Genomic DNA, 22,215 nt, shown 5'->3' on the forward strand with positions numbered 1-22,215 from the left:
ATGTATAGAAAGTACCCAATATATACCTTCAATATATGAATACACTGAACATGTTTTTGAATCTCCATGACCTCACCAGTTGAATGGCCTCCCTTTACTGTTATGGGTACTGATAACAAGGGTGGGTTAATATTGAGAAACTGATGTAATAAAGAAGTTTCAAGGCATCACCCTAAATAGCATATTAAAAATATGAGCAATATAATATAATATATGTGTAAGATAAATAGATACCCACTATTGCTGTATAACCACTCTTATGCACAAAATAAATTTTCATTCAGCTTTTTGAAGACTTTGGTAACTATTGATTAATCTAGTTGGTGGTTCATCCCCTTACTTGCCTCTTGTAGATGGCATAGAGAGCAAGGGTGGTACACATATTGCTATCCCTGTGTTTTCATACCTCAGTTACCAGCATTCCTCTCTATTAGCTATATTAGCATTTGCTGAGTTATAGTAGGTACCCCATAATTTTCATAGGGTTTTCTTAGACAAGGTATATTCAAAGGTAGCTTTGTCAGTTCTCTCTTTTGAAATATAGCCTACAGCACATGGTATTCTTTGACAGTCTTCTAATCAAGTACTATCCAAGACTGACACTTCTTAGCTTACAATAGTGGTTCTCAACCTGTGGGTCCCCAGATGTCTTGGCCTTCAACTCCCAGAAATCCTAACACCTGGTAAACTGGCTGGGATTTCTGGGAGTTGTAGGCCAAAACACCTGGGGACCCACAGGTTGAGAACCACTGACTTACACCATAGTAAAATTTGATGATCAAATTTACAGTTGACTAAAAGCACTAATAAAACTATCGGAAGCCAGACACTATTTGTTGCAGTGATTTAATAGAAATCATGCATACTTACAAACATGCAAACACAGGTTCTGTTCCTGATCTAAATTCCTATATTGGGAGACTTCCTTCAATTGCTTCTGTTATAACTGTTTTTAATAAAATTTTAACAGTTTATTATTTTCATAGCACAAAGCCTTATGCTATTGGAAAGAAGAAGCATACATAAACTTTGTAATGAGAAGACTTCCTTCTAAAACTTCAAAATAGTAAACACATACACATTCATCGGAGTGAAAACTAATTTATTCATTTCCTTTTACACTGGCTTTCCACTGAGTAGGAAGTAAAAATACATACTTTGGGAGTTATAAAATATATAGCTGTTTATTCATGCATGGAGAACAAATTACTTTCTGGTAGTCTCAGAATATTAGACTTCAGAATCGAGGATATTTGGCATTATCTTAAAGAATAATGTCAAATCTTCCCTCACAGGATAATTTTTTTAAGACAACAATAAGAAATTACTTTGTAGCAGTGATGCATTGTTAAATTCAAAGCACTCGCATATTCTGATTGTATTGAGGCCTTTTTTTACCCATAGTTTCCTGGATCACTTCTGTGAAAGACAATTTTCTTCTTTGACATCCTCCAAATAGTGTTCTGTAGATGGTCCTGAAGAAAAAAGAAATACACCCCTATTAGTGGCAGAATATGACTATTCTTTAGCAATCAACATTCTGAGAGAATTTTTTTTTCTCCCTCACATTTCTTTGCCTGGCTTAGAGTAATCTCTAGAGTAATTTTAAGCAGTTTTTGAGCCTGTTTCTCTGTGTACTGCAGTTATCTCTCTTAAAAATCAGGCTTAAGATAATATTTCGTTGTGTGCATATACATACATTGACATTGTTAAAGGAATTTCTAACATCTCCACAATAGAAATAAGCAGGGGCAGACTCGGGAAACAGGAAAAATCAGCTTCCAACATTAAAATAAACAAAAACAGAGTTATCACTATGTAGCCTGCAGTAAAGACAAGATGGCATCTTCCACCCATTCCACTTATGCCAACCAGAATGGTAGTTACATTGAACAGTTCTTCACAGAGGCTTTATCCTGGGGCTCATCCGGACTGTCAAATTCTGGTCCTGTGGCATTTTGAATGCCAATCTCCAGACTCCTTTAAAGGAGTAATCAGATCATAAAATCCTAATTATTCAGGAGCCATGTTGTTAAAAAAAACCCAATATAAGTAAGCACAGGCCCCTTTTCCCCTGCCATATAATCCAGATTATCAAAGCAGATAATCCGAATTAACTGCTTTGAACTGGATTATATGAGTCTACACCGCCATATAATCCAGTTCAAAGCAGATAATATGGATTTTATGTGGCAGTGTAGAAGCAGCCAAAGTTTCATAGCAGCTAAGCAGCAAGTAACAAGAATATTAAAAATGATGATGATGATGATGATGATGATGATGATGATGATGATGATGATGATGATGAAGGAATGGCTGTTAGAGTTTGATTTATATTTCAGGTTCCTTATAATACATGGGCTGAGGAAAGACAAAGGGGCAGATTTCCCACAAGAAAAAAAGTCAGGTCACATTTTGAAACAAGCAGTGGATAGTAAGGAGACAAAGTGTTGCAGGCTGTTGGAAAGGATGAAAGAAAGTTAAGTGGGTTATACTAGCAACCTGGAGACTCTCTGATGAATGAAGGCCTCTAAAGGGAAAGAAAGAAAGAACAGAATCAAAAACATGGTGCTCCTGAAGACATATGTAATGTAAAGAGAAAAGGGCAAAAGGAGAAAGGAGGTGCTGGCAGGATAGAAAAGTCTGAACCTATGAGAAGCAAAAAATCTGAGACTTCAAACAGCTTTACAAAAACAGTGAAGGATCTTTCAGAAAGCAAGATGGTCACATGTGGTGCCCATTAGAGACTCTCTTGGACAGATATTGAAAACACACGAAGAATAAAGCTAGGAGTAGGAAAGAGCACTTTGATTCCATATTATATTACTCACAGAGAGGGAAAACATCATTGTGTCTTCTTGAAAAGGATGATCGTGAACAGGACACAGATGAAGAATACTGCGCCATGCCAACTAAATGCCAGGGAGGCAATGAATATTACAGTTTGTAGCTGTTGATAGTATTGTTTTTCTAAATGGCTTCAACAGTTACAGAACAAAGTGTTAACAAGGGATTCTGTAAAAATGTCCCAGTTATTTCTGAGGATATTTCAGCCTTACTGTAAAATGGCTACACATATTCAGGACACGTATCTATAAATGTAGGAGATATTCTATTTTTGGGAAGGTGGAAGCATATCATCTTAAGGTCCCATATTCACCCTACTTCAGAGATAGGAATTAACTGATTAAAGCCAATTAAGTTACTACTTTAGTTGATGAAAAGGGGAAAATAAATGGGATTTATTTTAGCTTAATTGATTGATGTAGCATTTGAGTTTTTACTTAATTCTAAGTTCAAAATATTAAAATTATTTATTGATTAATTAATTACATTAATGGTAAGGAGAGATAAATTTACATTTCTTAGTTGAGGTAGTTTAGCCAAAGACAAGTTCTGGATTTTTGCTAGTATTTCTTCCTTTTTGAAAATTCTCCTGGATTGCAGAATTGCAGGGTTTAGGTTCAAATCTAGTTACTTTATTTCATGGTTATAGTATAAAATTATAGTTAATTACATATTATAAAAACCAGCAGTCTTCTTTGCAACTGACACAGATCTAAAACTATGAATGCTTTCACTTTACCCCAGAGTAACCTGGATTTCCAGGTTTACTCTAGGTTAAAAAATACCTAGAAAGATCTGGACCTTTCAATAAACTCCAGGTCCTTGCCAGTGTGGGTTTTGTGGGGATTGACTCTCAGGATTGCCTTCCACTGTTCTGAAGGTCAATCTTCATTCCAGTTTCTGAGGCTCCAGGAGCCTGAAGAACCAGGATGGCATTGTCATCCTCCCCTCCCTCATCCCCCTTTCTATCATTAAACACATTAAAATAAGAGATTTACCATTGCTGGAGTTTTGAAAGTGCACCATTACACCTGAAAATGATGCAACTGAGCTTTCAAGAGGGAAGCTCTGTTGCATCTTTTCCAGGTGCAATGAAGCACTTCAAGGCCTCCAGCAATGGTAACTCTCTACTTTTAACATTTTAATGATAGAAAAGGGATGAGAGAAGGCAGGAGGTCGATGGCCACCCCACCCCCCAATACCAATGCTGGCTTGGCATGGGAGGGAATGTAGTGATCACCCCCCCCCCCAGCAAAATAATGGGGTTTGGGGCTGCTTTGTAGCGTAAATCCCAAAAGAAACCAGTATTTTAAATGCAGGTTTCTCTCAAGATTTCATCCTGTTGGGAAGGGCCCATAGTCCTCTTGTGTTCTACAGCAGTAGTTGTAACAAGGTTCTTCCTCTATACCAGGGAATGGAATTTTGAAGCTCTCAACAATGGAACCTGGACTGCAGTCTATGTGGAGATCAGTAAGTTCAAGAATGAGTGGTAAGAAGAAGAAATTATAAAGGAAGGGAAACGGGGAAAACAGGTATTTGGTCAGGTAAGTATAACAAATGTTTTCAAAATTTCATATTGTTGGCTACTTTTCTGCAAGCTCTGGAAAGGACAAGAATATAGACGGGGCAGGAGTAATATCAGGGATGGAATTTTTCAGCTCTGCTCTAGTAAGACATTTTTCTAAAATATTAATAGTAATTCAAAATAAACAATTATACTTTTTCTCCTTTTCTAACTAGAATGTAGTTAAATAAGATGTGGATTTATAATAATAATAATAATAATAATAATAATAATAATAATCAACAAAGATTCACAATCAGAAACAAAATGTTCAGTGAAGGTGGACTCAAAGAAATTCAGAAAATCTGCAAAGTAAATTAGCATCAGGCCACAGTACAGAATGGTGGAGCAGACTGAACCAGAGGAAAGTGTGGTGCTTTTGCAAGAATTTGAAGAACCAGCACTTGAAGCACTGGTTGAACCGCCAAGAACCTTGACAGCAAGACAACAAGAGCTCAAGGATGAAATCATGGCCCATGCTGCAGAAAATACAGTAAGAAAGCGACTCCCAACTTTAAAAACTGTGCCCAAGAGACACCTGGCGCCTCTCATGAAAGATGTGAATACATTACTTTCTATTGTCCAAATAACATCCATTGAACAAACAAATCAGTTTGCCTACAATACAGCAGTGACAGTAACTGTGATGACTCATGGGCCTTGTAGTCCTGTTCCTAGTACTATTGTGGCAGACGAAGAGGAAAACATGGGGTTTTCGCCGGTTCAGCAAGAGCCGGAGTCTCTTCACCTGCAGGATGTTGATGTTTGCCCTCAAGAATTCAGCCAAACAGGCCTTGGGCAGAACTCCCCTCCGTTTCCCAGGAGGGAAAATTATTCTAAAGACAGGGGAGTCAGGGAGGCTAATTGGAGAAGCCTGAGAATCGCTGCCAAACAAATGGCTGATTAGGTCTGCTTCCCTTGGGAAATTCTAAGGAGTCTTGCATCTGGACAGAGTTGGGTTTCGTTTCCCGTTCTCTAGGGAAAGAGTTCTGTTGGCGGGAAAACGAGACCCAATATAGGTGTTTGGCGCAAGGGATTCTTTGTGGAGTCAATTGATCAGCTTGAGGAGAGAGATCGTGTGTGGACTTCGTAATCCCAGTTCCTTGCTTCCTGGATCAAGCTTCAAGCCTTGCCCTGTCTCACGGTTTTACCACGGACTCTGTTTCTTGCTTCATGTTTGCCTTGTCTCCAGTCACGGATCTAGCCAAGAATCAAGTTTATTTCCAGCCTTGTTGTCAAGCTTCATTGGACTCTAAGACTCTGCTATTTCCCCACACTATTGCTTGGCAAAGTGTGTGTTTCGGTCAAGTGGATTAAAACTTTGAACTCTAATATCATTTATTGGACAATATATTTTTGGACTATATTTGACCTCATTTGAAAGGTCTGCTTCTGAACTATATTCTTCACTTGTTTTTATTGATTTTATATATTTCTTTAATAAAGATATTAGATAGAGACTGGCCTCTGTGTAAGGTTATTGGTGCTCTGCTGCCAGGGTTCTGACAGTAACAGAAGAGCTTGAGTTCCCTCAACCAATGCAGAACCATACAAAAAAATCAACTGGAAAACCAAAATGGAAGGTCAGATTGGAGTTGAAAATCAAAAATCTATTATCAGATGCAAGTAACCTGAAAAATATGAAGGAGAAGAAACTGAAGAATGACAAAATCAAGCAATACCTGATCAGAAAGTACTGGCTGCACACCAGAGAAATTGAAGAAGCTTTGGAAATTGTGAAAGAAAAAATTACAGCAACAGCCAGAAAAATTGAAAGATATAAAGCCAGAATCTGTACAGACAAAATCAACTGTTTCAATCAAACCAAAGACGGTTCTACCAGAGTCTGAACGAAAAAAACAAACACAGTAATCATAAAGCCTGAGAAAATTGCAACAACTAAGTTTTGGAAAGAACTTTGGGAAAATAATAAGAACTACAACAAAAACACTGGGTGGATAAAGAAGTTTGAAGGAAAATTCTCACAAAACAAAATGGAACAGATGGAAATAACAACTGAAAAGATGAGCAAACAAGTGCAAAAAGTCAAGAACTTGTCATTGCCTGGTAGTGATCAACTGCATGGATTTTGGCTCAAACATCTGATTAGTTTACATGGAAAAATGGCCCAACAATTCAATGAGATGGTACAAAAATGAAGTATCAGTGACTGGTTAACAACTAGGAGAACCTACCTGATACAAAAGGATCCAACAAACAGAGCAGCACCAGGAAACTACAGGCCAATAACATGTCTGCCTACGATGTTTAAACTACTGACTGGGATCATAGCCAGGGCCGGCCCAAGGAAATTTTCAAGTGTAGGTGAACAGAATTTTGGCGTCTCCGCCCCCCCCCCCCCCCGAACCAATAACTGAAAAATAAAAGCATTGGATAAGCGAAAATGTTGAATAATAAGGAGGGATTAAGGAAAAGCCTAAATAAAGAACAACACTCTGAAAACGAGAAATCCAGACAGGAAACAATTAGGGCCAGCTAACACCTCCCAAACAAGGATGCCTGCCATAGATGTGGGTGAAATGTCACGAGAGAATACTTCTAGAACATGGCCATACAGCCCGGAAAACATACAATAACCCAATACTTGTATTGTTGATAATATTTTTCTTCCAATGAAATAATCTTGCTATTGCTGGTCTTGCTTAGAATTTAGCAAGTAGAAATCGGTACCCATTAAAAAGATATGCCCTTGCTTGTTTCCGAATGAAAAACTTGCTATTACTTATCTGGAGTGCTGAAATAATATAGTTATTTGGCAATGGGTGCAGAAGAAAGAATTAGATCAAATGATCAAATTGGTAATTTGCAATGAAGTGCTTAGTCCAGCAAAAAGGCTAAGGACACACATACTGTATGTACTTATATATAATGCGCCTTCATGTGCTAGTTGAAAATAGGGTTTGGGGCAAAATAGTAGCTTTTGGAATGACCCGTGGATAGGTCAAGGGTTATTCCATAGAAAGGGGACACCATCAGGGCTGCCTCAGTGGGCCAGCCATTCTTGCCCACCACTGCTGCCATTTTCCCACCTAGCCACTCAAAAAGGCAAGACATGGTGACATGGAAGAGAACAGGTCAGTGTTTCTTTTAAGTTCTTAACTTTTGTCTTGGAGATTTTGTACTTGGAGATTTTTCTTTCTTTTTTTAATAAGAATTAAGGTGCATTACTTAAATTGACTTGTAGATAAGTTGACCTACTTTTTGGAGATTTAATTTTTGACTCAAAGTTTAGACTTATTCATTGTACAATCTCCTGCCATGCCCATGGACATGCCCATATAGCCCTCAATAGTATACACCAAGAAGTTTCTGGAAATCTCATTGAGCATTATGGATATCAATTGACCTGACTAACGTTGTGAAGTGTTCCTAAAATAAAATACGGGTTGATTTTTGAACAAATATTTCAAACTTGTTTGCAAATTAAGCAACTTGCCTTCTTAGAACCCTTCCAGGCAGAATGAAAACCAGATAGAAATGAGCATTTTAAATGCCTGTTTCTACTGGGATTGTGGCCAAACAGAGGCCCCAAACACCTGTGATTATGGTGTTGGGTAAATACCCAGTGGAGTCAAAGATCGACCCAGGAGGTATTACTTCCAGTCCCCCTCTCACCCAGTTTTTCTAAAACCCCATTGGAGCAGCCTGCAAATGGAGAAAGACCACTGCTGCAGAGCTTCTGTCATGTCAAAATGACACAAGAGGAGCTCTGTTGCAGAAACCTGCCTCCATTTTCAGGTTAAACCAGATTAGCCCAAGGTGTTGCTTGGATGCCTCAATCTAATCTGGAAGCTAACACTGGTTTTACACCTATGGAAATGGGCCTAAGGGTTATTGCTGCTACTGAAGTTACCAGCAAACAAACAGGATTATTAGACTAATAGACTAAGTCCCCTTCCACTTGCCCCTATGTCCCAGGATCTGACCCCAGATTATCTCCTTATCCCAGATTACCTGGCAGTGGAGACTCATCTAATCCAGTTTAAAGCAGCAGATAATCTGGGATCAGATCCTGGGATAAAGGCAGTGTAGAACGAGCCTAAGTCTGCATCTGAAGAATGGACAAGGACCATGTTTACATCTATTAGATTAAAGTGCACTGGAGTTGTTCTGATGTAGTTCAGGACCAGTCTTGGATCCCTTTCAACAGACAAAACAAGTATATCATCTATTGACCATTGCATTAGCTTGGAATTAAGAAGACATAATGTGTTCTACATGTTATTCAATGTATTATTTTTAATTTTATTGTTAAAATATATGTGATTTTATTTTAAGATTACATGTACTTTCTGTTGTTATATTTTGGAATTATAGTAATCACATTATCATTTAGGACAGCTGGTAACAATGTGAAGGCCATTTATTCTGTAATGAGGTTATAGGAAGCCAGTCACAGAATACTGAATATTCAAAGTCACTTTCTGACTCACTCTGCTTATCCAATTGAATGTACCGTATGTACACCATAGCATACAATTTTGTTTATCCCTCAAGATTAGATTTTGTTGTTCAATTGACAAAGAACTAGACCTCCAATCTGTCATTGTCACTTGGAAAGTAGTGAACAATTTCCCCACATTTCAGGCATTTGCCATGTATAGGAGTGATAAGGGAGAAAAAACAAACAAACAAGAAAGCAACAGCTGAGACTGAAAACAATGGCTTCACAAACATACAACTTTGTACAGCTTGGATCCTTACTCATCTCAACCAATGTATGTTTTGGGAAGGAAAAATGACATGCTATTTTTCAATTAACATTAATCTAGCAAAGCAAAAGTAATGTGTTCTATTTTCTAGTAGATTGGTAATTCAAGGAGCTGCACTGGAAGTATTTTGGAGATCAGAAAGTATAAGGAGTGCCCATGAAACTGTAGTCACAATATTTTCTTTATGCTAATGATGTGTGCCCCCATCCCTCAGGCACCCTCCACTTTTCCTCAGTACATTGATATTCTCATTGCGGCTCCATAATTCATGCAAGTTTCTTTTTAAATACTGGTGGCTTCTTTGTTTAACTCTCCACTTAAGGATAAAGGGCAGGGGAATTACCAGTTAAGGCAGTATGACTTAATTCTGACCAAACATAAATGGGATTGTATTGTTAAGCCCTTCCTGAAAGCTTTGATACATTTCTCTTCATGATAAAATTGCTATGTATGGGGTCTGATATTGTAAGCTGACCCTCATGTTATGGTTTTATATACTGAGTTATGTAGCCAAAAAGAAAAACCTACAATTTGTTTTTCACAAAACTCATGGCAGAAGAAACAGTCAAACAATGGCATGTCAAGATTTTAGAAATGCGCTAACATTGAATACATCTGACTTACAAATAGTTGCACTAAATAGACCATCATTATCCCATTCATTCTTAAAAAGAGAGAAGAAAGTATGCAAATGTCTTCATAATTCTACATCCTGCTACACTTGAACTGTAGCTATTTGAGCTATGGATAGAAGCCCTGTTTAGGCAAGTCTTAAGTATGTGGTTCAAATATGTGAGGAAGGGAACACACAAGCTGGCCCATCTCTGTTGCCGTTTTGCTCACTCAAGAGTGATTGATCTAAAGAGGAGAGTATTTTTATCTAAAAGGAAGTTAACATTCAGAAAAATCAAGATGCTTCCTTGGAGATCCTCCATGGGTTAAGAAAGCTTTCCTCTTCACACCCATAGCTTTTATGTGAGTAGAGTTTGTGAGCAATGATGATGGGTGAGTTTGGAGGCCTATAGTGACCCATCTTCATGTGTTTAAAATTATCCTTACTAAAAGCCCAAAGAGGACTAGAATCTAGTGAAATTTTCAAAACTGCTGTAGAAATGAAGTTAAATTCTAACAGGTTGGAAAATACAAGAGAGGTGCAGAACTTTATCTATGTAGAACGTCCTTTCCACTTACAACCTCTTCCTAATTTTGTTAAGAGTGAAGTCAGGCATGCACTCTAAAGTTTGGCAAAAGTCGTTTTGAGACCTATTTGTTTGAGTTTTGTTATTGTTGAAATCGCTTCCAAGTTTCTCTTGAAATTGTACTTGCAATTTCATTTTAAAGAGCTGTAGCTATGATAGAACCTAGGGGTTACGTTTTTTCACATTTCCCAACATCCAGGTCCCAAAAACGACTGTGACTTCCTGAAGCCTTCTGTGCTATCCTTCTGTTTTGAAAAAGGCTAGACAGGAGCAGAAAAGAGACACATCGAGTACTGTGTTATTTTGGTTGCTACTAGTAATGTAAGTAAATGCCAGTAGCAATAGGGAAGCATATCCAGTTGAATAGACTGAAGTGCCAAACTAGATATTAAAGGGAACGTCATCTTTTCTACAATCTCTTCCTTTGGATAACAGGATTGCTAAGTGCAATATATGTTGGTGAAAAATGTAATGTGCTATGATGAAAATGACTGAAAAAATGTGATAAATGTATTATCTGGTCTTATCTTGAGGTCTAGTCCTGGTTTTACTGAAAGATGGACATCAGAAATACTAGAGTCAGAACCATGTGTTCATATAACTGTAACATATCCTCAAACACGATATTTGGGTTTTCTAATACTGAAGTAATGTTTTCTCAAACTGATTAAATAACGATACAAATACTTTAGAATTAAGCATCTCTTTGGATTGCTCTTTCATGCATGCCTGAGCTTCCAACAATAATTTATAGAGTTTGGGGGGTTTACACTTAGATTTTTAATTGTTGTTGAGCTACATTTGTACTGGAGATGGATTGTATATTTGAAAATATATAATAATGATCAGAAAACATGTTTATGGAATGATGGGAAACCCCAATCAGAAAAATTCTGATAAGAATCTTTACAGATCAATACTTGGTCCACATAACATTCACATGTGGGGATTTGCACAGAAATATTACTTTCTGTGCAGAAAATGCTGTTTTCTGCACAAAAATGTATAAACTTTAAGCAGAACAATAATCTCCAAACTCCACAGAATAAGTCCCAACACTGTAAATAATCTATTAAAACTGAAATTTTCAAAGTTTTTTTGTAGTGATAAAATCACTAAATTACTCGTTGCTTCCTTCAATAGCTAATTTAGTGAATCCTTCTATTTTGTACCAGTTATTAGAACTGTGCAAAATTTTGGACACATTGTAAGTTGTAAGTATTTTGGCAGAATTTCAAATATACAATGCAACTTTTGAGCCCAGAGCCACCCACAGCCAAATGCAGATGAAACAAAACACCAATTTCCAAAAGATCCAAAGAAGTTTTTTTTTTTTTGTAAGTCTCCATGGCCCAGTTTCTTTTGCAAACTCAAGCAAACTCTCCTGGTAGGCGTAGTAAAAAAGCTCCGTAACATGTTCACCACAGCCTATCAGGACTGAGAGACAATAAAAAAGAGGAGCTGGAGATTTGTTTTGAAATTGCCAGCAGCCACACTGACTCTCACCATCTTGAGGGGGGACTGAGCCGTTAGGAGCTCCTTTCATCTTTTCTCCAATGCTTTTGCAGCCGTGTTTAGCCTATCAGCTAGCCAGCAGCTAGCCACAGCTTCAGATCCCTTTAGGATCATTTTTTTTGCATGTGTAGGTTTTCCATTTATTAAGGATACGTTTCTGAATGGAAAAAAAGTACAGTAGAGTCTCACTTATCCAACATAAATGGGCTGGCAGAACGTTCGATAAGCAAAAATGTTGGATAATAAGGAGGGATTAAGGAAAAGCCTATTAAACGTCAATTTATGTTATTTTACAAATTAAACACCAAAAAACATGATGTTTTACAACTAATCAACAGAAAAGGAAGTCCATAATATGGTAACATTATGTAGTAATTACTGTATTTATGAATTTAGCACCAAAACATTTCAATCTATTGAAAACATTGACTAAAAAAATATTGCTACTAACAAATTGAGTACAAATAAAGATAGAATTGCATAAAATGAACTTACGGTAGCAACACTGTCAGAAATGAAATCCATAAAAAGTTCAATCCTTGCTGCCTAGAGAAACAGCTGTGGATCAGGGCAGGAGGTAAATTGCATTGGATAATCCAGAATTTTGGATAAGAGAATATTGGATAAGTGAGACTCTACTGTATTAGTCCCCTTTAGAGAGATTTTAAAAGCCAAGGCTTAGACTGTTTTTTTCCTCCTGCTTTTGATGGCTTGGTCCAAACGATAGATTTCTAAGTGTGTTAACTCACTTCTCTGAGGCTGAGAGAGAGTGACTTAGCCAAGGTGCTGAAATTGAAAAGAAATCCCTAAAATCAGTGGATGTGTGAATCTTTCTGAAAGTTTGGAGGAATTATGCCCTGGTTGTGTTGTGTCATTGTAGAGAAATGAAAGGAGATAGCTCTTGTAGTTTTTGTTTTAAGTGTTATTTGTAAAAACCTAAACAAATTCAAAAAATCCATGGATGAGTGAAATAGTCTGATACTTAGGAAGTTTAGTGTCAAAAATGTGTCCTACAAGTGTAACAAGTTTCATCTTGATAGACATAAAAATGACAGGAAATGAGCCCCAGAAGTGTTCCCATTGGCTCGAATGAGTGGAATAACAAAATGAAATAATACCTCATTTTCAAAATTTCAAATTTGAAACAAAACAGACCCCTAATGAGTTTTTAGAAACACTTAAAAAACAAAACAGAGGCATACGAATTTTGTATTTCAAAACAAAACAGATTTTGGTGTTTCATACACCTCTACTAATTATTATAGTAGATATGTTTTTTTGATGGCCATCTTGTTGGTACTTTTTTGTTTATTTAGTAGTTCTGGTTCTTTTTTCTGTATTTTTATTGTGTTCTTAAATTTCACAAGCTGCTTTGCAGAATTTTGACCAGAAAGCAGAACAGAAGTGTTTTGAACAAACATATGCCTAATTCTGCCTCTTTCTCCAACATTGCTTGTTCCCTGGATGTTCTTCAAGGCATTGCTATTTTAGTTTTATGAACACACATATTGGCTCTCTTTTAACTTTGTCAAAGTTTAATAATCTTTTTAGAATCAGCTGCCCACTCTATTCACAGAGCCTCAAGCATCAACTTCTAAAATGAGGGATTCTTCTCACACCAAAGATAATAGGTATTCAGTACCTGCAGAAGGCATTCATAACTTTATAAGGTTATATGTTGCATTGACAATGCTGTTATCTTCCTACTAGATAGGAGATAATAGTATAGCATAGAATGCAGCATTATATTGGAAGATCATACCTAATTTGTGGCCAATATTACCTGCTGAGCTCCTTGCAGCTCTGCCATTTTCCAAACTCCTCCTTTCTTCATAGCTTCCGAGTTGTTAATTACTCCCCAGATGTTTGAACTTGAAAAAAAATTAGAGTTCACACTCATTTTGTCATTTGCAAGGAATCTCTTTGATGATCCATAACTAATTGTACTGTATTTGTCACATAGCAGATGTCTAGGTACAGTCCCATAAGCATACGGTGTTCTGTTATTACAAAGGCAAGTATTCTCTAGTTTGACTTCTTTTTTTAAAAAATTAAGAAAACCATTTGTTGCATAGCTGGTTATTAAGTACTGTTCCATTCATCAACACATTCAACCTTGATTCTTTTGTAAATTCTTTGAACATTAAATGTATTACTTGCTTCCTGTACTCAATTGTCAGCATCCTTATCAATCTTAATATTTATTGTTTTATAATATTGATACTCCCCCCCCCCCAACTCCAGATCATGGCTTTTCAAGGTGGTTTTCCAAAACCAATAAAACTTTTAATACTTACATAATAAACTACTAAACTAATAACCAAATACACAGGTGATGCAAAAAGGAATAAATGTTTGGTTAGAAAAGAATCCATTTAATTTATAATATCCAAAGTCTTCAAGATCATTACCCAATTAGGAGGACAATCAGAAGGAAAAGCATGTCCAAAGAAAATTCTGTGGACTAAAACATCTTTACACATCAGAATAAAGCCAATTTATATAGTCTGGAACAAACCATCGTTAGGAAAGAGCAGGTGTTTCAGCCTTCATCCAGTTCATTCTCACTCACAAGAGTGAAAAATATAGCACATTTTTTCCCATCATGTGATGTTAAGAAAGTATTTGCGTGTTTGTGTGTTATGTATGATTCCCCACATTTGGGACTTCTTGTAGAAAAATTCACAAAAGAGCTTTTGAATGTACAAAAATACCTTCTGAATAAAATACAACTTTTGTGCAACATGATTTTTTTTTCTTTTGGGATACACCTCTTTTGGTACATGATGTCTCAGTAAAGAGTCTTATAGCTTGGGTACCATTTTGATACAGAACCCACATACATCCATATGTAATAGATTGGATCAAGGATAAGTTAGTCATACTTTAGCACCACTTAAATAAATGGGCCTTGAACCAACCACTGATTTCAGTTAAACTAACGCATGAATAACAATTTGGATTCAATTCAGTATATCTTAACTAGCTAGGGAACTCAAGAACAGTATATTTGGTTGAACTACAGTTTGGAGGAAGTGGTTCCATTAATGCTGCTGCTTTGAAGCCATAGTTTGCAGTCATGTACATAGGTGCAAAACTTTGGTTGGTGCCTAGCATTCCCAGCTACTGTCTCCTTCTCATCACTAACTCAGATTATGTTCATAAGCATGTTTGTTTTGTGTCTGTAGACCCTGGACATTTTTGGTGTGTTTGTTTAATTATAAACATAAAATGCAGTGGAAGCAATTGTCTCACTACACAAAAACTGAACATTATTTTAAAAGATCAAATGTGCTTCCATACTTATAGATGAAAACATAAAGGATGACTATGTTAGTGAGAGGTAGAAGAGGAGGAGAAGCAGAGTACAAACACACACTACACTCCTGCTAGGTAGACACATGAATTCAATCTTATCATGGCCTCCTCCTGCTGTGCAATGGGACAGACTGTTTCATAGACAAGCACTTAATTCCAATTTCCAAAACACTGCAGAGTCCTAGTCACAGTTTTACAGCCCCTGGCCTTGTATAGTAGCTCATCAGCTTGAGTAAACACTCTTGAGCTCTCTTTCACCCAAAATTCCTTTGGAGGTTTATTTTTAATTAAGTTTATTTATTACAACATTTCTACCCTGCCCTTCTCACCCCTGAAGGAGGACTCAGGGCGGCTTAAAATATAAAACACATGCATAAAACAGTTAAAGTTAAAAACATTTCAGTTAAAATTCATTACAATTTAAATTAATTACATTAAAACATTTATATAAATATACATTCAGGCGCATTCCGAGTCTGATCCGGGTCTGTCACTATATCTTAGATCAGGGGTCCCTGGGGGCCACATGCAGCCCATTGAAGCCATTTATCCAGCCCCCAAGGCACCAAGGCAGAAGGGAGTTGGGCTAAATGACCCAAGGGTTCTCCTCTTCTATATTATTATTATTATTATTATTATTATTATTATTATTATTATTATTATTATTATTAACATTGAGGCTGGGAGGCCATCTGTCAGGGGTGCTTTGCTTGTGCTTTTGGTGCACAAAGGCAGAAGGGGGTTGGACTAAATGGCCCAAGAGGTCTCTTCCAACCCTTTTTATTATTATTATTAACATTGAGGCTGGGAGGCCATCTGTCAGGGGTGCTTTGCTTGTGCTTTTGGTGCACAAAGGCAGAAGGGGTTTGGACTAAATGGCCCAAAGGGTCTCTTCCAACCCTCTTTTGTTGTTGTTGTTGTTGTTGTTGTTAACATTAAGGTGGAGAGGCCATCTGTCAGGGGTGCTTTGCTTGTGCTTTTGGTTCACAAAGGCAGAAAGGGGTTGGACTCAATGGCCCAAAGGGTCTCTTCCAACCCTCTTTTGTTATTATTATTATTATTATTATTATTGCTGCTTGGTGGCCAACTATAGTCTGGCCCACCAATGATCCGAAGGAGCGTGAACTGGCCCCCTGTTTAAAAAGTTTGGGGACCCTCGCACTATACAAACACTTGAAATTCACAAATCACTGCAGTCAGACTGATATTAACTTTTTTGGACATCAGGGTTTTTAAAAATGGACAGAAACTATCAGTGAAAAATTACAGCAAACCAACATATAAAAATTCTATCCTACATTTTTCCAGTTTTCATCATTATTCTCTTAAATCAAATTTACCATAGTCTCAGTTCCTATGATTGAAACATAATTCTAGCACTCAAAAGGACTTTGATTCTACAGCAGATATCCTGAAAAAACAACTCAGAGAGAGAGGATACCCCAACAGGATACTCAACACAGCCATTAGTAAGGCTAAGTCCATCAACAGAAGTGAGCTACTACAGGAACACCCTAGGAAGCATAATAACCACATAATTTGGCCTCTGACTCTGACACAATATTCTTCTGAAATCAAAAAGATTATCTCAAGACACTGGCATCTTTTACAAGACATCCCTGGATGCCAAAACATATCAATAATCACTCATAAAAGATCCAACAACTTAAGAAATCTTATGATCCATTCAGAATACAACTCTCCTACTACATCCCATAAACTGATCATGAAGGGTCACACGAGCTGTGGCCACTGCAACTATTGTTCGCAGTTGTTTAAGGGCAAAATATACTCTTATCCAACACTTAATATCAATATCACATTGCAGCATTTGACATGTTCCACTGATAATGTAGTTTACTTAATACAATGCCCCTGTGAACTGTTATATATTGGAATGACCATCAGACCCCTGAAAACCAGGATAAATGAACATCGTTCCCACATAAGAAATGGATCCACTGACTCTTCATTGTATGTACATTTTAATGAAATAGCCCACTCATACCATAGTTTTAAATTTTGTACTTTGGAAAAGGTATCGCCCAGACTAAATGCAGATGTTAAAAGGTATCTTCTACAAAGAGAGTCATTTTGGATTTTTAAACTACAAACACTATTTCCTCAAGGGCTAAATGTTAGGATAGATTACACCTGTTTTCTGTAACATGTAGCCTTACTTAAAAGGCATCCTGGAACTCTTTCATTTGCTCGTTAAAGAATTCCATTCAAAACAGAACCAAAGCTACTAATAGGAATGTAAGTAAATAAGCGTGTTTTTTAATCTTTATATATATATATATATATATATATATATATATATATATATATATATATAAACTTTTCCTAAGCAATGTTAATTTGGGGAGTATCATATATCTATTGTTTGTATGTTGTTTCACTCCTTTATTTAGTATACTCAAGCATAAGATAAAGACAGGCATAACACCCGAAGAAGTGATAACGAAACAAGGGGAACAAACCAGGAGACCTTGTTGTGTGCCAGTTCTTGGCGTTGCGAATCAAACGAAGAATTCCTTTGGATATAGAAGTTGTTATCTTGAAGGCTGAATTTCTTTACAACAATTGACATTGGCTCAAGATTCCATGCAGCTCTAGGAATTATATGGACTTGGGTGTCTCTTTATGTCTGTTATTTACGTCATTAAGTCATAATATGAAATTTTACCTTTACTTTTGATACTATGGAAGTAATTTCTTTATAAATAATATAGTTTGAAATAACTTACTCTCAGGCAGAGTTATAGAAAACAGATCTGTGTTACATTTTCGTGACTTTTACAAGAGTGTATATGCACATACATTGTTGTTCTATGTTGTTATAGATATCTGTGCATTACCCATTTAGCAGAGATGCTGCCAAAGTTTGTGATAAGGATGACTTTTCATGGGAGTCTGAGAATTGTCAATATCAACAAAGCCCAGGTGCAAATGAGGGGGATGAATTTGTGTTAGACAGGGATTCCAGGTTGAAATTGAGATGGCGCCCCAGATGCTCTGTGAGAATTGGAGGCAAGTGTGTGTGTGTGGTGGGGGGGTAGGGGGCTAGAGCTCAGAGGAATGTGTTTTTAGCTTGCAAGGAGGTTTTATAGGAGATGTAATTTGGAAAGATTTCAGTCAGAGCAACATCGTTGTTGAAGATTCAACTCTTGCTTAGTTTCAGTTCATGCCTCGTCTCATGTGTTTGGATTATACTTTTGAAACTCATGTTTTCTGGTTTCTTCGGAATTGCCTTGTTATTCTTGGGACTCTTAATTTACGAACACTCTGAACTGTGTTTCATGGATTGCACTCTCAACTTTCTTTACTGCTTTTTATTAAGTTTTGTTATTCTTTATCAATAAACTGAAAAACTCAAGCCTGCTGTGGTATGTGTGTGTGTGTAGCAAAGTGAACCAGCGCAGAGGTGCGACAGGGACTTTGTAGTGTTGCGGGGTGGACGGTATACAAAGATACTCACAACCTCAATAAGACCTTCACACAGTGATGGAAATGGATGAGATATGCTGAGAATCATGACAAAGCCTCTAAAAATGGCAGAAAGCAAGCCACATGTCAGAGAAGGAAACTTACATGCAAGCCACTCACATTCTTACCTCCAAAGGACAGGAAATGACTCAGCTGTCCCTCTGGGATCACATCTCTATTCTCTTAACCCTTTAGAGGACTGTGCTGTGAACACATGTCTAATAAGAACTGACGCTGACACAGAAACCACCCCTGCTTCAGGCTTTGGTGGAGTGGCAATGCTTCCCCATGTAAAATACATGAACCTTTAAAGCATTGGAGTGTGGAAGCTAGCCTAATTTTTTTTTGGGGGGAGGGGCATTCAAAAGCCAGGGGCCACCATCGAGATGGCCCTCTCTCTCGTCCCTACCAACCACTCATGACACGGTGGTGCAACCAAGAGGAGGGCCTCCCCAGTGGATCGTAGAGCCCATGGCGGTTCATAAAAGGAGATGCAGTCTAAAAGATAGGTTGAACCCGAACTGTGTAGGGCTTTGTAGGTAATAATCTGCACTTTGAATTGGGCCTAGAAACTTGTCGGCAGCCAGTGCAGCTTCTTTAATGGGGTGTGGTATGCTCCCTATAGCTAGCCCCAGTTAGTAAGCTGGCTGCCAACCTTTGCACTAACTTTAGTTTCCAAGCCGTCTTCAAAGGCAGCCTCATGTACACTGCCTTACAGTAATCCATTCTAGATGTAACTAAGGCATGGACCACCATTGCCAAGTCAGGCCTTTCGAGGTACGCTCATAGCTGGTGCACCAGTTTTAACTGTGCAAAAGTCCTCCCAGCCACCACCAACACCTGAGCTTCAAGCATTAGTGCTAAATCCAGAAAGACACCCCCCCCCCCAGACTGTGGACCTGTGTCCTCAGGAGGATTGACTTGTCTGGAATAAGACTCAGCTTGTTGGCCCTCATGCAATCCATCACAGCTGCCAGGAACCAGGGAGCTTTCTTGGAATAAGGTGGAAAAGAGTAGTAAAGTTGTTTGTCATCTACGTAGAGATGACACCCAACTCCAAAACTCTGGATGATCTCACCCAGGGGTTTCATGTAGATGTTAAAAAGCATGAGGGGTAGAATAGAATCTTGTAGGACCCCACAGGTCAATGGCCAGGGGTCCAAACAGGTATCCCCCAGCATCACCATCTGGGTATGATCCTCCAGGAAGGAGCAGAGCAACTGAAAAGCAGTGCCCCCAAGACCCATTCCGGAGAGCCGATCCTGAAGGATACCATGGTCAATGGTATCAAAAGCCACTGAAACATCCAAAAGAACGAGCAGGTTCACACTCTCCTGTCTAGCTCTTTGTGGATGTCATCCACCAAGACAAACAAAACTGCCTCCATTCTGTGACCAGGCCTAAAACCAGACTGCGAGGGATCAAGATAATTGGTTTCATCCAAGAATCTCTGTAGCTGAGAAGCCACCACTCACTCTAGAAACTTGCCCAAAAAAGAGAGATTTGAAATGGGCTGGTAGTTATTTAATATTGAGGAGCCTGGAGATTACTTCTTTAGAATTGGTCTTACAATTGCTTTTTAAAAGCTAGAGGGTAATTGTCCCTGCTTATGTTAAGCTACTTTGAGATTAAAGGGGAGATTAAATGGAATGTAAACAACAACAACAACAACAACAACAAAGAACAGCCAGATCCGTGCCATTATGTATTCATAAGTATGATTATAAGTATAGTAGAGTCTCACTTATCCAACACTCGCTTATCCAACATTCTGGATTATACAACACATTTCTGTAGTCAATATTTTCAAAACATTGTGATATTTTGGTGCTAAATTCGTAAATGCAGTAATTACTACATAGCATTACTGTGTATTGAACTACTTTTTCTGTTAAATTTGTTGTATAACATGATGTTTTGTCCTTAATTTGTAAAATCAATGTAATTTGATGTTTAATAGGCTTTTACTTAATCCCTCCTTATTATCCAACATATTCGCTTATCCAACGTTATGCCGGCCCGTTTATGTTGGATAAGTGAGACTCTACTGTATAATAAATTTCTGACTGTGTGTGTGTGTGTGCGGCAGGGGGAGGATTTTGTTAGGAATAACAAGTCTGATTATCTTGTACTTTCTGAATTTTTGTAGTCTGTCATTTCATGTTAAGAAGATGGCTGTTGACAAAACCTATATAGACATGCACTAATCATTTCTAAACTGTTTGGTATTTGTATTTACATTCCAAATTCTGCCTTGCAATGGATCAGTGAATGTGATAAGTAATTTCAGAGCAAAGGTGAAAGCTGGCTGCTTAAAATATATGAGAAATTATTTTTGGAAGTAAACCCAGTTACTTTGGAGTTATTTTATTTAATTATCCCTTAAGTTCTGCTACATTGTCTGACTTTTAAATGGAGCAATGACAGTTGGCTGTCATGGTTTGATTTATGAAACAGCTAATCTACATGGAATGGGAGCACTTTTTATAATCTTTAGAAAGGGAGGGGGTAATGCATTTGATTCCTGGCAATTTATAAATCAGCCATCAATATAACTGACTAAATTCTGAATGGAGTGGTAGGGAGGAGAGGGTGAGGCACTGTGAAATTGCATTGCAGTTCATTCCACAGCACCTCCTCTGAGACTGACTGTGTTGCTCACTCTAGACATTATCAATGTCTGTTCAGTATACTTTGCCAATAAATAATAAGGATAAAATGTACATGTCCTACAAGTGAGAATAACATGAAAAAAAACCCCATACTTAGCTCATAATAGAAAACCCCTTTTCAGACCTCGCCATTTGTTTTGCTTTTGGTTTCTGGACAATGGTTTGTTTTCTAACACATACAGAATAATGCATTCATGAGGAAAATAAATAATTGGGTGACAGTTCAAGGCAAAGGCACTATAGCAGGGGTCCTCAAACTTTTTAAGTGGAGGGCCGGTTCATGGTCCCTCAGATTGTTGAGGGGCCGAATTATAATTTGGAAAAAAAAAATGAACAAATTTTACACTGCACATGTCTTATTTGTAGTGCGAACTCCCCCAAAAATTATTTCTTTGTTTGCTTACTACATTTATACCCCACCCTCTCTCACCCCGAAGGGGACTCAGAGTGGCTTACAAGTTGTATGTACATACAATATATTATATTATTAGCATAGCACAATATTAGCATTATATATTATAGTATTGTACTATACCACACAACTATACTGTAATATTGTTGGTAATATTACATTTAATATATAATATATAATTAATATTATTATATTATACAATATTATTATATTATTATTATTATCAGCCGCCCTGAGTCCCCTATTGGGTGAGAAGGGCGGGGGTAGAAATACAGTAATAAATAAGTATTATATTGTATTACATTATAATATTACAGTAGAGTCTCACTTATCCAAGATAAACGGGCCGGCAGAACCTTGGAGAAGCGAAAATATTGGATAATAAGGAGGGATTAAGAAAAAGCCCTATTAAACATAAAATTACATTATGATTTTACAAATTAAGCACCAAAACATCATGTTTTAC

The 22,215-nt window shown here is 37.4% G+C and overlaps 1 long non-coding RNA gene across 1 annotated transcript in view; it reads right to left on the reverse strand.

The window, feature by feature from the left end:
* Positions 1-1,033: 1,033 nt before the first annotated feature.
* Positions 1,034-22,215, reverse strand: part of LOC134298065 (uncharacterized) — a 65,035-nt gene continuing 43,853 nt past the window's right edge. Inside the window, exons 2-3 of the long non-coding RNA XR_010005041.1 lie at positions 13,642-13,729; positions 1,034-1,475 (exon numbers count right to left, since the gene is read on the reverse strand). This is a non-coding gene — a long non-coding RNA (uncharacterized LOC134298065). The remainder of the gene's footprint in view (positions 1,476-13,641; positions 13,730-22,215) is intronic.

Source organism: Anolis carolinensis, chromosome 3, assembly GCF_035594765.1.
Source record: "Anolis carolinensis isolate JA03-04 chromosome 3, rAnoCar3.1.pri, whole genome shotgun sequence".
Lineage (NCBI taxonomy): Eukaryota > Metazoa > Chordata > Lepidosauria > Squamata > Dactyloidae > Anolis > Anolis carolinensis.